The sequence below is a fragment of the Pogona vitticeps genome, chromosome 2 (assembly GCF_051106095.1).
Source record: "Pogona vitticeps strain Pit_001003342236 chromosome 2, PviZW2.1, whole genome shotgun sequence".
Taxonomy (NCBI): domain Eukaryota; kingdom Metazoa; phylum Chordata; class Lepidosauria; order Squamata; family Agamidae; genus Pogona; species Pogona vitticeps.
Genome location: NC_135784.1, coordinates 45,640,306 through 45,653,038, shown reverse-complemented (window position 1 = coordinate 45,653,038; position 12,733 = coordinate 45,640,306).

The window sequence follows — 12,733 nt, the reverse complement described above, 5'->3', positions numbered from 1 at the left end:
CCCAGTCATGCTTCTGAGCCTTCCCTTGTAAAACAGATAATTATTGGGCACTTTATGAAAGACTTTGCTTATAAGACTGCATCACATACGCACATAATTATGGTTGCCAACTATTCATAATCTGTATAGACTGGCCATATTCATGTGTACGATGACTATTATGTAGAAAGTGGTTTGTGGTTTGTGGAAGGGCTTGCTTACATTTATTGTGAATGTGAAACTCTAGGTGCTCCACAGTTCAGACCTGAAGCCTTACGTCCTGCAGAGTTAAGTAGGCCTGCTTCCAAGATTCTCTACAAGGATTTGCAGCATAACAAGGATTACATGAATGTTTACTTAAAGGTCAGTTGCATTCAGTGGAGTTTACCCATGGAAGAAATGCTTATCCATGGAGGCAAGTGCATTAACATCTGGCCTCATTCCAGATATCCAAGGGAAGGCAGCAATATCAGCCACAGGTCCAGTGGTCCTGATGCTGCTTGCCTTCATGAGTTTAGTGTATGCTTGACCAAATCTAAGTTTTCCTGAAATTGTTGCAGCTTCTTTCCAAATAGCAGTGCAGTCAGAGGAATATTAGAAGTAAGCTCCACTGAGTCCAAGAAGACTTATTGCCTTTGAATTTAGGATTGAGGGATTGCAAGTGGAATCACTCCCTTTAGAAAGATTCTTTACTATGTGTTTAGGGTTTGAGTGTGTTTAGATCTGCAGTGCCAGATTGGCAACCATAAACCATCTTTTCCAAAAATGTAAGTGATACACTGTTCAGAAACTTCTTGGTGAATGACACATGTGCCTGTTAAATTGCATGAGTCACTGCGGCAAATTGCCACTAATTAACAAGGTGCTGGGCACTTTACTAGTCCCATGACTGTTGGACAACTAGGTGCACACCTCATAATGGCTTGTTGGTTTCCAGCAATTCACAAGTGTAACTTGGTGAGTTACACAACTCCAGCATTGGAGTTTGAACTCAAACATCCTTTTGACAGTGTCTTAATTGAGTTTGCGAGCACAGCAGACACCAGATGAAAAGGGAGGTAGAATCTTTGAAAAAGAGTACAAGGTAGGATGAGCCATCCAAAAAACAGCAGCATTTTTGGTGGATCTAAAGTAGTTTATTCATCAAAAGAACAATGATGTCCGGTGAAAGGGAGGATGTAGATTTTCTGGATAATACAGTAGCTTGGCATAGCGATGGTGGTGTTTGCTTCACTGTGTAGTAACAGGATGGAAAGCTGTTTGTTATAATATTTACAAAGTCTCAGATAATCTGCCCATTTCGAGTGCATTGCTTTCCTATGGAGCCGAAAAAGAAATCAACTCCCCAAAGGCATGTTAAGGGATCACAGCTGAAATGTTGAATAACGATAAATTCCTTTGAATGCCTTGTGAGCATTCTTCTAATCCACTACGATTAAATGTTCATGTTTTGTCAGCTATTGTAATTTGCCTTTCACTGATGTAACACAAATTCTTCCCTGATAAAGTGATTTTAGCTGCTTCAGAAGAGTCGTGCTATTGTCATTTTACAAATGACAAGCATTTCAGGAAAAAAAACAATGCAAGAGTCTTGTGGCACCTTAATAAGTAACCAATTTCATTATGCCATAAGCTTTCGTTAACACTTTGTTGGAGGTGATTTTGTGGAGTGCACCTGCAAAAGTTTGTAACATAGTAAAAGAGAGTCAATGTGGTGTTAGTGGGTGGAATCTTGGATGAGGGCAAATGAGAAGCAGGTTTGAATCCCTGTTTGTTTGGGTTTTTAGATATTTTATAAATTTATTAAACATACTTCCAACCTAAACAACATAAACCTAACACCACAATAAAATACAATTACATAATACACCAGTGCCACCATCACCCTCATGGCTAGCATTAATAATATTTTTTAATTTCATTCAGTCCATTTTCTCTCCAAAACTTCATTGTTTCTTTCCTCGGTGTATACCCCGTCCCTCTCCAAAATACATATTCCAAGAATACACTCCATATTTTCTTAAAATCATTATTTTTTGAAAGGCCTCTTCTTATTTTCAGATCACATATCAGTTTACCATTAATTGCCATATTCCATAGTTCTCTATTCCATTCCTCTAAATTGATTTGGTTATCATTTTTCCAGTTTCTTGCAAAAATTAACCTTGCTGCCATAATCATTATTACTATTAAGTCCTTATTTTCTTTCAACAATTGATCCTTCTAAATCAAATTCAATAAAGCCATTGATGGGGATATTTGAATAAATCAGTTAAAATTTGCTTCCATTCTTGCTTTCTTAGTTCACAGGACCACCACATATGTATATAGTTCCACTTCTCTTTTTTACACCTCCAGCGTAGTAATGATACATTTTTATTTATTATATTCAATTTTACTGGCATTAAATGCCACCTCCATATTACCTTATAACAATTTTCTTTTATCCTTACAGATCTATTCTTCATAATTCTCTGGTCCCACATTTTATCCCATTCTTCTCCTATTCCTTTTTTATCCAAATCATATTGTCACTGTGTTTTTAATCCTTGTGTATCCTGTTTAGCCTAAATTAATAATTTATATATTTGACTTACACTTCCCTTTCTTTCTGTCTTTTCCTCTAATTTCAATCTTTTTTCAATAATATCTTCAAATTTTGTCATTTTTCTACTTTCCCTTCCTTGTCCATTCTCTTGTCCACCTTTCTATTTGAATTATATTAAACCAAGAAATCCCCTCTCCTCCCAAAATCTTTTATATTTCCTTTATCTCACATCTTCTCCATCCAGTCTTTTATCTTATTTATCCCTTTATTATTATTTTTTGATATAGTCTTAAGAGTTTTTAAAAGATTTTCTGGAAAATTCTTTAAATCTACCTCCTGGGATAAAGGAGAGATTGGTGGGCTCAATGTAACTCTAAACTTTTTCCAATTTTCTAACATATTTTAAAGGAAAGGGTTAGTAACCTTTTAAATCTCTTATCCAATTTTTTCTTTAAACAATATACTTTCAATTCTTTCTTCCTTACCCTGCATTTCTATTTCTGTCCAAATTAAATTTTTATTACCTTTAATAATATCTGGAATATGTCTGAGCTGATTTGCTGTATAATATAATTTTAAACTGGGTAATACAAGACCTCCCTTTTTGTGTGTTACTTGCCATAATTTTTTATTAATCCTCACTCATTCATTTCCATTGCAATAACAGTTTATCATTATCTGCCATTCTTTCAGTTGTTTTTCTGTAATCTTTATATGAAACATCCAAAATATAAAATTTAATTTAGAAATAATTAAAAAATTTAGAAAAAAATCCTTAATTTTTAAAAAAGATTTCTTACCAAATCAAGAAATATTTAATTTCTGATAATCTTTTATCCTTCCAGTTATCTTTTTTCAATCTATCCACATTTATTTTAATTATATCCTGTAAGTTCCAAGTAATATGAATTCCTAAATATTTAATATTTCCCACTTTACCTTCAAATATTGTTTTCTCTTCATCCGAGTGGTTTAAGAATATACATTCTGACTTTCCCCAATTTACTTTTAATCCCGTTATAACCTCGAATTCCTCAAATTTGTGATTTAAGCATTTCTGTTGTTTCTATTGGGTTTTTAACTATTAGTAATGTGTCATCAGCAAACAAGTTTATCTTACAATTTTCTTTATGTTCTATCCCTACAATCTGTTTATCATCTCTAATTATCTGTGCCAATAATTCTGATCATTGTAAATAATACTGGAGATAAGGGGCAACCTTGTATTGTACCTTGGCCTAGGTGTATTGTCTCAGTTATTCCATCATTAACCATTACTCTAACTGTATTCTGTGAAAATAATTGATGAATTATCTGCCTAAAATTAGGTCCAAACCCTAGCTATTTAATTAATATCTTTAATGTATCCCATTCCACTGAATCAAATGCTTTAAATATGTCTAACGATAGTACTCCGGCTTTAGAGTTAGTTTCTTTAGCTAAATGCATTAAATTAAGTACCTTTCTCATTAAATCTGACATTTGCCTGCCTTGTATAAATCCATTTTGGTCTTTTTCAATATATCTCCCCATAAAGTTATTTAATCTCTTTGCCATTCTTGCTGTGAATATCTTAGCATCTTGATTTATCAGTGATATGGGTCTATATGCTTCCATATTATTGGATTTTTATCTGGTTTCAATATTAATCAATGACTCTTTCATTGATTGTGGAATTTCTTCTCCCATTAATATCTTATTAAATAACACTTTTAACTTTGGTATAAAAATCTTTTTAAATACTTTATAATATTCTGGGCCTAATCCATCTGTTCCAGGGGTCTTTCCTGTCTTTAAGTTATTTATCATATCATCAATTTCTTTATCAGTAATTAATTGTTCTAGTTCATTTTTATCATCATCTAAAAGTTTTTTTATTAAAATTGTTTTTTATAAATTCTTCAATTTTAATTATAGAAGGATTTTTACTAGTATATAAAGTTTTATAAAATGTTTGAATGCTTCCAATTTCTCCTTCATTTTATTACATATTTTCTCATTCAAATCTTGTATTACTCCTGTATTACTTTTATTCTTTTTTATAGAAGACACTTTAGCTAATAACTTGGAGTTCTAAATTTTAAAAAAATCTCTTTTTAGATAAATTAAGTTTCATTGTACCTTTTCCAGATGAATCCCTTCCAGTTCCTTCCTTTTTGCTTATAATTCTATTATAGCTTTCTTATCTCTAGTTCTTATAACTTTTTTTCCTAATTCCTTTATATTATCTTCTAAGTCCTGTATTCTTTTCCCCCGCTTTTTTAAAGTATATAAGACAAATTCCTGTTTGGCCATGTGAAACTGGGACATTAAAAGCAGCACATCAGTTTCAAATTGCTAACAAGAACTTTATGCACAGCCTTGAAGAAGATGATTTATCATAAAAAAACCCTCACTCTTTGGACCGGGACCCTGCTGCTGCTGCTGCTGCTTTGGGCAACCCCACCCCTTCCTCAACACCAGCCACCTGGCTGGGAGGGGAGGGAAGCTATAAAAGCAAGAAGCCGGTGCCAGGGCCCTCTGAGAGCAGCGTTCCTGTCGTTGGGGGAGTTGCTGGTAACATCTGCCGTCCCCAGGCACTGGGTGAGAGACAGTGCCTGGGAGTATTTCTGGCCTGCACTCCCCTACCCTTCAGGACCGGGACCCTGCTGCTGCTGCTGCTGCTGCTGCTTTGGGCAACCCCACCCCTTCCTCAACACCAGCCACCTGGCTGGGAGGGGAGGGAAGCTATAAAAGCAAGAAGCCGGTGCCAGGGCCCTCTGAGAGCAACGTTCCTGTCGTTGGGGGAGTTGCTGGTAACATCTGCTGTCCCCAGGCACTGGGTGAGAGACAGTGCCTGGGAGTATTTCTGGCCTGCACTCCCCTACCCTTCAGGACCGGGACCCTGCTGCTGCTGCTGCTGCTGCTGCTGCTGCTTTGGGCAACCCCACCCCTTCCTCAACACCAGCCACCTGGCTGGGAGGGGAGGGAAGCTATAAAAGCAAGAAGCCGGTGCCAGGGCCCTCTGAGAGCAACGTTTCTGTCGTTGGGGGAGTTGCTGGTAACATCTGCTGTCCCCAGGCACTGGGTGAGAGACAGTGCCTGGGAGTATTTCTGGCCTGCACTCCCCTCCCCTTCAGGACCAGGACCCTGCTGCTGCTGCTGCTGCTACTGCTTTGGGCAACCCCACCCCTTCCTCAACACCAGCCATCTGGCTGGGAGGGGAGAAGGGGCATTAGAAGGGTGTGTGGGTTTGTCTTGTTTGTTTTTAACTATCATTGAGTTGCATAGAGACCCACAGTGGACCTGATGGAACAGGAAGGGGGGAGGGCGTTGGAGGGGGCAGCCATTGAGGTGGTGCTGGGTAGGGGAAGGAATGGCGGTGGGGGTAGAACATGCCCGCGTAGGAGAAGAGAGGTTAGATATCTTACCTCTATCCCCTCTTCTAGTCCTACCTCCAACCAGATGGTATCAGGCGACCATATCAGCAAACCCTCGAGCCACACGGTGCTGTTGATGAACGCCAGGTCAGTACAAAACAAAACTGCCCTCATCCATGATGTAATTCTGGATGAGGGGGCTGACCTGGCGTGCATTACTGAGACCTGGGTGGGAGAGGAAGGTGGTGTCCCCCTCTCCCAGCTGTGTCCTCCTGGGTACTCAGTCCAGCACCAGTGTCGCTCAGAGGGTCGGGGAGGGGGAGTTGCTATAGTCTATAGGAGTTCTATCTCCTTGACCAGGCTTCCTATCCCTTTGAGATCCCTTTGAGGTCTTGAGGGCCTGTATTGTGTGTTGGGCTCACGAGACAGATTAGGGATTCTGTTGGTGTACCGCCCACCCTGCTGCGTACCAACAGTCTCCCTACCTGAGCTGACGGAGGCAGTCTCGGACCTGGTGTTGAGGACTCCCAGGCTGCTGGTGCTGGGGGACCTCAACATCCATGCTGAGGCTGCCTTGACTGGGGCAGCTCAGGACTTCATGGCCGCCATGACAACCATGGGGCTGTCTCAATGTGTCATCGGCCCGACACATGAGAAGGGCCACACCTTGGACCTGGTTTTCACAACGGGACTGGAAGGTGGTGGTTTGGATGTGGAGGGGCTGGTCGTGACCCCATTGTCATGGTCAGACCACTTCCTGGTCAAATTCAGTCTATTAGCTTCTTCTTCCCTCTGCAAGGGTGGGGGATCGATTAAGATGATCCGCCCCCGGAGACTAATGGATCCGGATGGTTTCCTGAATGCTCTGGGGGAGTATCCGTCTGATATGGTTGGCGCTCCTGTCGAAGCTCAGGTCACCCTATGGAATAGGGAGATGACCCGGGCGGTTGACACGATTGCGCCTAAGCGCCCTCTCCCTGCTCGCCGAGCCCAGACAGCTCCCTGGTATACTTCTGAACTGCGGGCGATGAAGCAAGAGGGGAGACGGCTAGAGCGCAGGTGGAGGAAGTCCCGCTGGGAATCCGATCGAACACGACTTAGAGCCCATTATCGGGCCTATTTCGTGGCAATACGGCTGGCGAAACGGCAATATTTCTCCAGCCGTATTGCTTCCTCAGAATGTCGTCCAGCAGAGCTGTTTCGGGTGGTCCGGGATCTTCTTCAACCGGGAAACCCGGTGGAGGTCCCGGACTGCTCATCAGCTCGCTGTGATGAGTTTGCTATTCATTTTGAGGAAAGAATCGCTCAGATTCGCAGTGGGCTGGACTCCACTGTTACTGCAAAATCGGAAGATGTGTCCAGTGTGCCGTGCTTAGGTCAAACTTTAATGGATGAGTTTCAATTGTTGAGACCCGAGGATGTGGACAGGGTGCTTGGATCTGTCCGTTCTACCACCACGCCGCTCGACCCTTGCCCATCTTGGCTAATTGGAAGATCTGCCAGGGGGGTTCGCACTTGGGTCCAGGAGGCCGTGAACGCCTCTCTGAGAGAGGGAGTGGTCCCTACCGCCTTGAAAGAGGCAGTAATTCGACCACTCCTTAAAAAGCCTAACCTGGACCCAAGGCTGGTGGTCAACTACCGACCAGTGGCGAACCTCCCTTATTTGGGCAAGGTGTTGGAGCGGGTTGTGGCCGGGCAACTCCAGGCGCTGCTGGATGAAACGGATTTTCTGGATCCATTTCAATCGGGTTTCAGGCCGGGTTTTGGTACAGAGACAGCCTTGGTCGCCCTGTATGATGACCTTTGCCGGGAGAGAGACAGGGGGAGTGTGACCCTGTTGATACTCCTGGACCTCTCAGCGGCTTTCGACACCATCGACCATGGTGTCCTTCTGGATAGGCTGGCTGGGTTGGGAGTTGGGGGCACTGTTCTATAGTGGTTCCGCTCCTTCCTGGCTGACCGTGTCCAGAGGGTGGTGCTGGGGGACAGTTGCTCTGCCCCATGGCATTTATGTCATGGGGTTCCTCAGGGCTCGATACTGTCCCCCATGCTGTTTAACATCTACATGAAACCGCTGGGAGAGGTCATCAGGAGGTTTGGGCTGAGGAGTCAGCAATATGCTGACGACACTCAGCTCTACCTCTCGTTTTCCACCAATCCAGGTGAGGCGGTTTCTGTGCTGAACTCGTGTCTGGACCTGATAATGGACTGGATGAGGGTTAATAAATTGAAACTCAATCCAGACAAGACGGAAGTGCTGTTAGTGGGTGCTTCGCCGGACAGGTTGGAGGGCCACTTCCCTGTCCTGAATGGGGTTACACTCCCCCTAAGGGACAGAGTCCGCAGCTTGGGGGTGCTCCTGGACCCCAGTCTAACACTGGAAGCCCAGGTGGACTCGGTGGCCAGGGGCGCCTTCCTCCAGCTGCGGAAATTATACCAGCTACGGCCCTACCTGGACGAGCGGAGTCTCATGACAGTTACACATGCACTGGTAACATCTCGTATTGATTATTGCAATGCGCTCTACGTGGGGCTGCCTTTGAAGACGGTCCGGCGACTGCAACTGGTCCAGAATCGAGCTGCGCGGCTGGTGAGTGGTGGGGCCGCCAGAGAGCACATCAAGCCGATTCTGTATAATTTACACTGGTTACCAGTTGCTGTCCGGGCCCAATTCAAAGTGCTTGTTTTGACATATAAAGCCCTAAACGGCTTGGGCCCTGGATACTTGAAGGACCGCCTCCTTCCATATGAGCCTACCAGGCTGTTAAGATCTTGCCAGGGGGCCCTTTTGAAAGAGCCATCCCTCAAGGAGGTAAGAGGGATGGCTTGTAGACAAAGGGCCTTCTCGGCAGCTGCCCCCAGACTATGGAACGCCCTCCCAACTGAAATTCGCCTGGTGCCGACACTGATGATATTTCGGCGCCAGGTCAAAACCTTCCTGTTCCAGAAGGCTTTTAATTGAAATAACATTAACTGTGGGTCTTAATGATGGCAATTTTAATTGTATTTTTTAATTGTATTTTAATTGTATTTTAACTGTATTTTAATCATTTTGTTTTACTGCACTGAATTTTGGTTGTTGTGAGCCGCCCAGAGACCTTTGGGTAGAGTGGGCGGCATATAAATTAAATAATTAAATAAATAAATAAATAAATTTATGACAGCATAAATATTCAGTTAGATTCTGGCCATAATGTGCTCTAAGTTGTAAATCAGGTGAGGCCCTTCCCCAGAATAGCAGCAGTAAGCAGCAGATTTTATAATTCTTGCCTTAGATTTTATTCAATGAATGTATCAGTGATGAATTTGTAGACGCAGCTCATGGTCTGAAACGGGGGAGTGTATCCTCCCAAAATTTTGGGCTGAGGAGCCTCCCTTTCTTGGATCACAGACTCCTAGAACTTTTGCATCATAGCAATATCATTTGTCTGCCTATATATCTTGCATAGCAGGTGTTTCACCAAAAAAACAAAACAAAAAACAAAAAACAAACAAACAAAAAAACACTCAACATTACAAGGCTCATGTATCCAAACCTTACCCCTAAGGGAAATGTGTCCTTTAACATGATAAAATGATTGGCTTTTGCTGTGAAGAGGACAGTAAACTAGAGGGACCAATGGGCAATATAAATGCTGATGGTTATGAACAAGCTTGGTAGCCATAGAATGCTGATTGACTGTTGGAGGAAGTGGGACAGGCAGCCTTGAAGAGGATGATGTTTGGTTAATTCTGAACAAGAGCACTACACATTGCCACATTGCCATGTTTTGTTACATTCATTCATTCGTTCGTTCGTTCGTTCGTTCGTTCGTTCGTTCGTCCGTCCGTTCGTTTGTTTATTTATTTATTTATTTATTTATTTATTTATTTATTTATTTATTTATTTATTTGCCACCACCTTTCTTCTTATAAAGGCAGACTCATAGTATTAAAAAGAATAGAATAAAGAACACATTCACAAGAATAGAATAAAAAAAACTATAAAACTGATTAAAATAAAATTGAGTAATTAAAAACAGCTTCATATGTATCACTAATTTGTAGAACTAATTCATCTGTACGAGCCAAGAAAAGAGACCATGAAGGGATGGTAAAGCTTCTGATGGGGAGAAGTGTTATTTATATGGTGCCTCGGTGACAAAGAGCAACATGGAGAATGACCTTTGAAGTGACGTCACCACGAACTTCCAGATAACAAAAGTATCTTTGCTTTGCACGCATGCAGACATACTCCTGTCATTTGCTCTCGCTTTGCAAATCTCCCAGTAGCCAGTAGAACCTCCCTGACTTTTAAAAACGCAGTGACATTTGACTAGGTCAGGAGAGTCCCAAGAGAATCTGTTTAGGTAAACTTTCTGAAGAGCAATGCTTGGCCTTCTTTAGTCAACTGAAGAGTGTATTCCTGGCAAGGATGCTGATGCTCATTCACTAGGCAAGTCGGCAGTCCCTTGGCTCTCCTCGAGGTTTTTGTACACAAACAGAAACTATCTAGAGCAAGATATATGCAAGCCCTTAATGTTTTTTTCTTGAGGCATCTTTCATTATTCAGCATATTTTCCTTGCTGAACAACAAACTATTTGCAGCATAACAAGACAGGTACACTTGTTTGTAAATTATGCTCTCCCAGCGGACCTAAGAATGCTCTGTGTTTTGCTGCAGCACTCTAATTTTGTTTTAAAAATAAAACATTTTGGCATATGGATATTATTATAGAAGACAGGCAATGCAGTTCTTACTCCAAGATACAGCAGGTACAATAGGTTTGGAACGGGCATAAGCCTCTTATGCCAGCACTACTGCCGTTATGCTGGCACATCAGCCGATGTGGCAGTGGCTTGGGACTGTGCAGCTTGCCCAAGGCTACAGAGGCTGTCACCTCTGGGATGCATAGTGGGGGGGGGGGTCATACTCCCAACTTCTGGCTCTAAAGCCAGATCTCTAACTCACTGAGTTATACACCCAAGTTGATGGGTTTATAGATTTCTAAATGAAAAACTCATTCTCTCCAAGCTCATGTTTCAGTTTTGGAAAGCTGGCCAAGCTGGCCCAAGTTGACTTGAAACAGTATATGATAAGCCATGAAGCTGTAGGAATGAAGGGATGTCTGTGCAAATCAAGATACCCGTGCAAAGCAGAGTAAAAGCTGCGAATACCTTAACAATTATTTAGTAATTATGGTGCCATGGACTCTGGTGTTTTTGCTGTGGCAGAGTTGACATAGGAACATTATCCAAAGCTTATCTTCTTTGGACTACAACTCCCATGATGTCTGAGCAACTGAGGTTCATAAAGTCCAAAAACAAACATTTCCAAGCTCTAAAATTATGAATCTTACATCATAGGCATCTTTCAGTCTCGAGAGACTATGGTAACATACTCTGTATGGAGGACTTGGAACAGCATCTAATATTTTGACGCTGTATGCGAAGCTGGAGTGTCCTCTCCAGAGCACAAAGCCTGGGTAAAATAATATGGAGGATAAGCTGTTACCCAACCAGCAAACCTCCTATCTCCATGTCACTGAAATAGTCCAATGGAAAGGCAAGAGCCAATACAACTGGTTTCAGTGATGTTGCAGGAGTTGACAGAATGTCATGAACTGCCTTCGGGACTCCAGCTCCAGATTTTGCCTCAAGGTTAACTCCTGAAGCCTTTTCCATTGGTGGATATAGCCACAAGGCAGTGGAGGTTTGAAATCAGAGTTTTCCTTCTCTTAGATGGGCTGCCTTCCAGGGCTGACAAGTCCCACCTACCCGGCCTGTTCCCACATGGCATGTAGGAGGATGGCGGCTCCTCAGTGGGGGTTTGAAATCAGAGTTTTCCTTCTCTTCGATGGGCTGTCTTCCGGGGCTGATGAGTCCCACCTACCTGGCGAATCTTACATGGAAACTAGAAAAACAAAATCAAATCCCATAGGCTTCTGGAAACTCGCCTAAATAAGCTAGGAGCTTACTTATGTGCCATCCTGCAGAAAGGATGATAATGATGATGGTGCTGATAAAGTATTATTAGCTTCTGCTTATTATCAGTGTTGTTATGCATCTTACACCTCAGGAAATATATAGGAAGCAGATATACAGTATCTACTATTTTCTTGAACCACAAATTCCTGTATAGGGCTTAGCAGTGGAATAAAACAGCAGCTAGTAGGAGTGGAAGAAAGTGGGTTAGAATGAGTTTATACCAAGAATTGGAAGCAAAATATGAGAGGTGCCACCAAGCTAATATGGCAACCCTAAACTGATGCCAAAAAGGACGACTATCTGATTAGACTGTCATCAGAAGCCGCTGTATGTGATAAAATATCACTATTTATTTGCATGAGTATATACACTAGCATTTTACATAGCAGCTTTATGCGATTTCCCTTCTCCATTTTATTCCCCCAAAGAGCACCATTACGTAGGTTTGCCTGAAATGCACTGATCTGTTGAAAGATACAGCATAAACTTGGTGATTAAGAAAGAATTTCAACTCAGGGGTCCCAATTCCATGTCCAGCACTTCAGCCATTATGCTAGCCATTAGGTTTTCACGATATGCAAATAAGGGTTTCTATTTTGCCTAATATGTAAATTCAAGACTTGGGGAAACTGTCTTGAAGAAGCCTAATTTAAAAAGGCTGTAGGGGTGAGAGACCAACTAATGCTTGAAATAAAGTAATTGTGAACTGCAAGTTTGCATTTGCCTTGGACTACGTCATCAGATCAGCTGATCTTTGACTGCAGAGAAAACTTAGCATAGCATAGGGCAGTGGTTCTTAACCTTGGGTAACCCAGGTGTTCTTGGACTACAGATCCCAGAAGCTCTGGCCAGCATAGCAGGTGGTGAAGGCTTCTGGGAA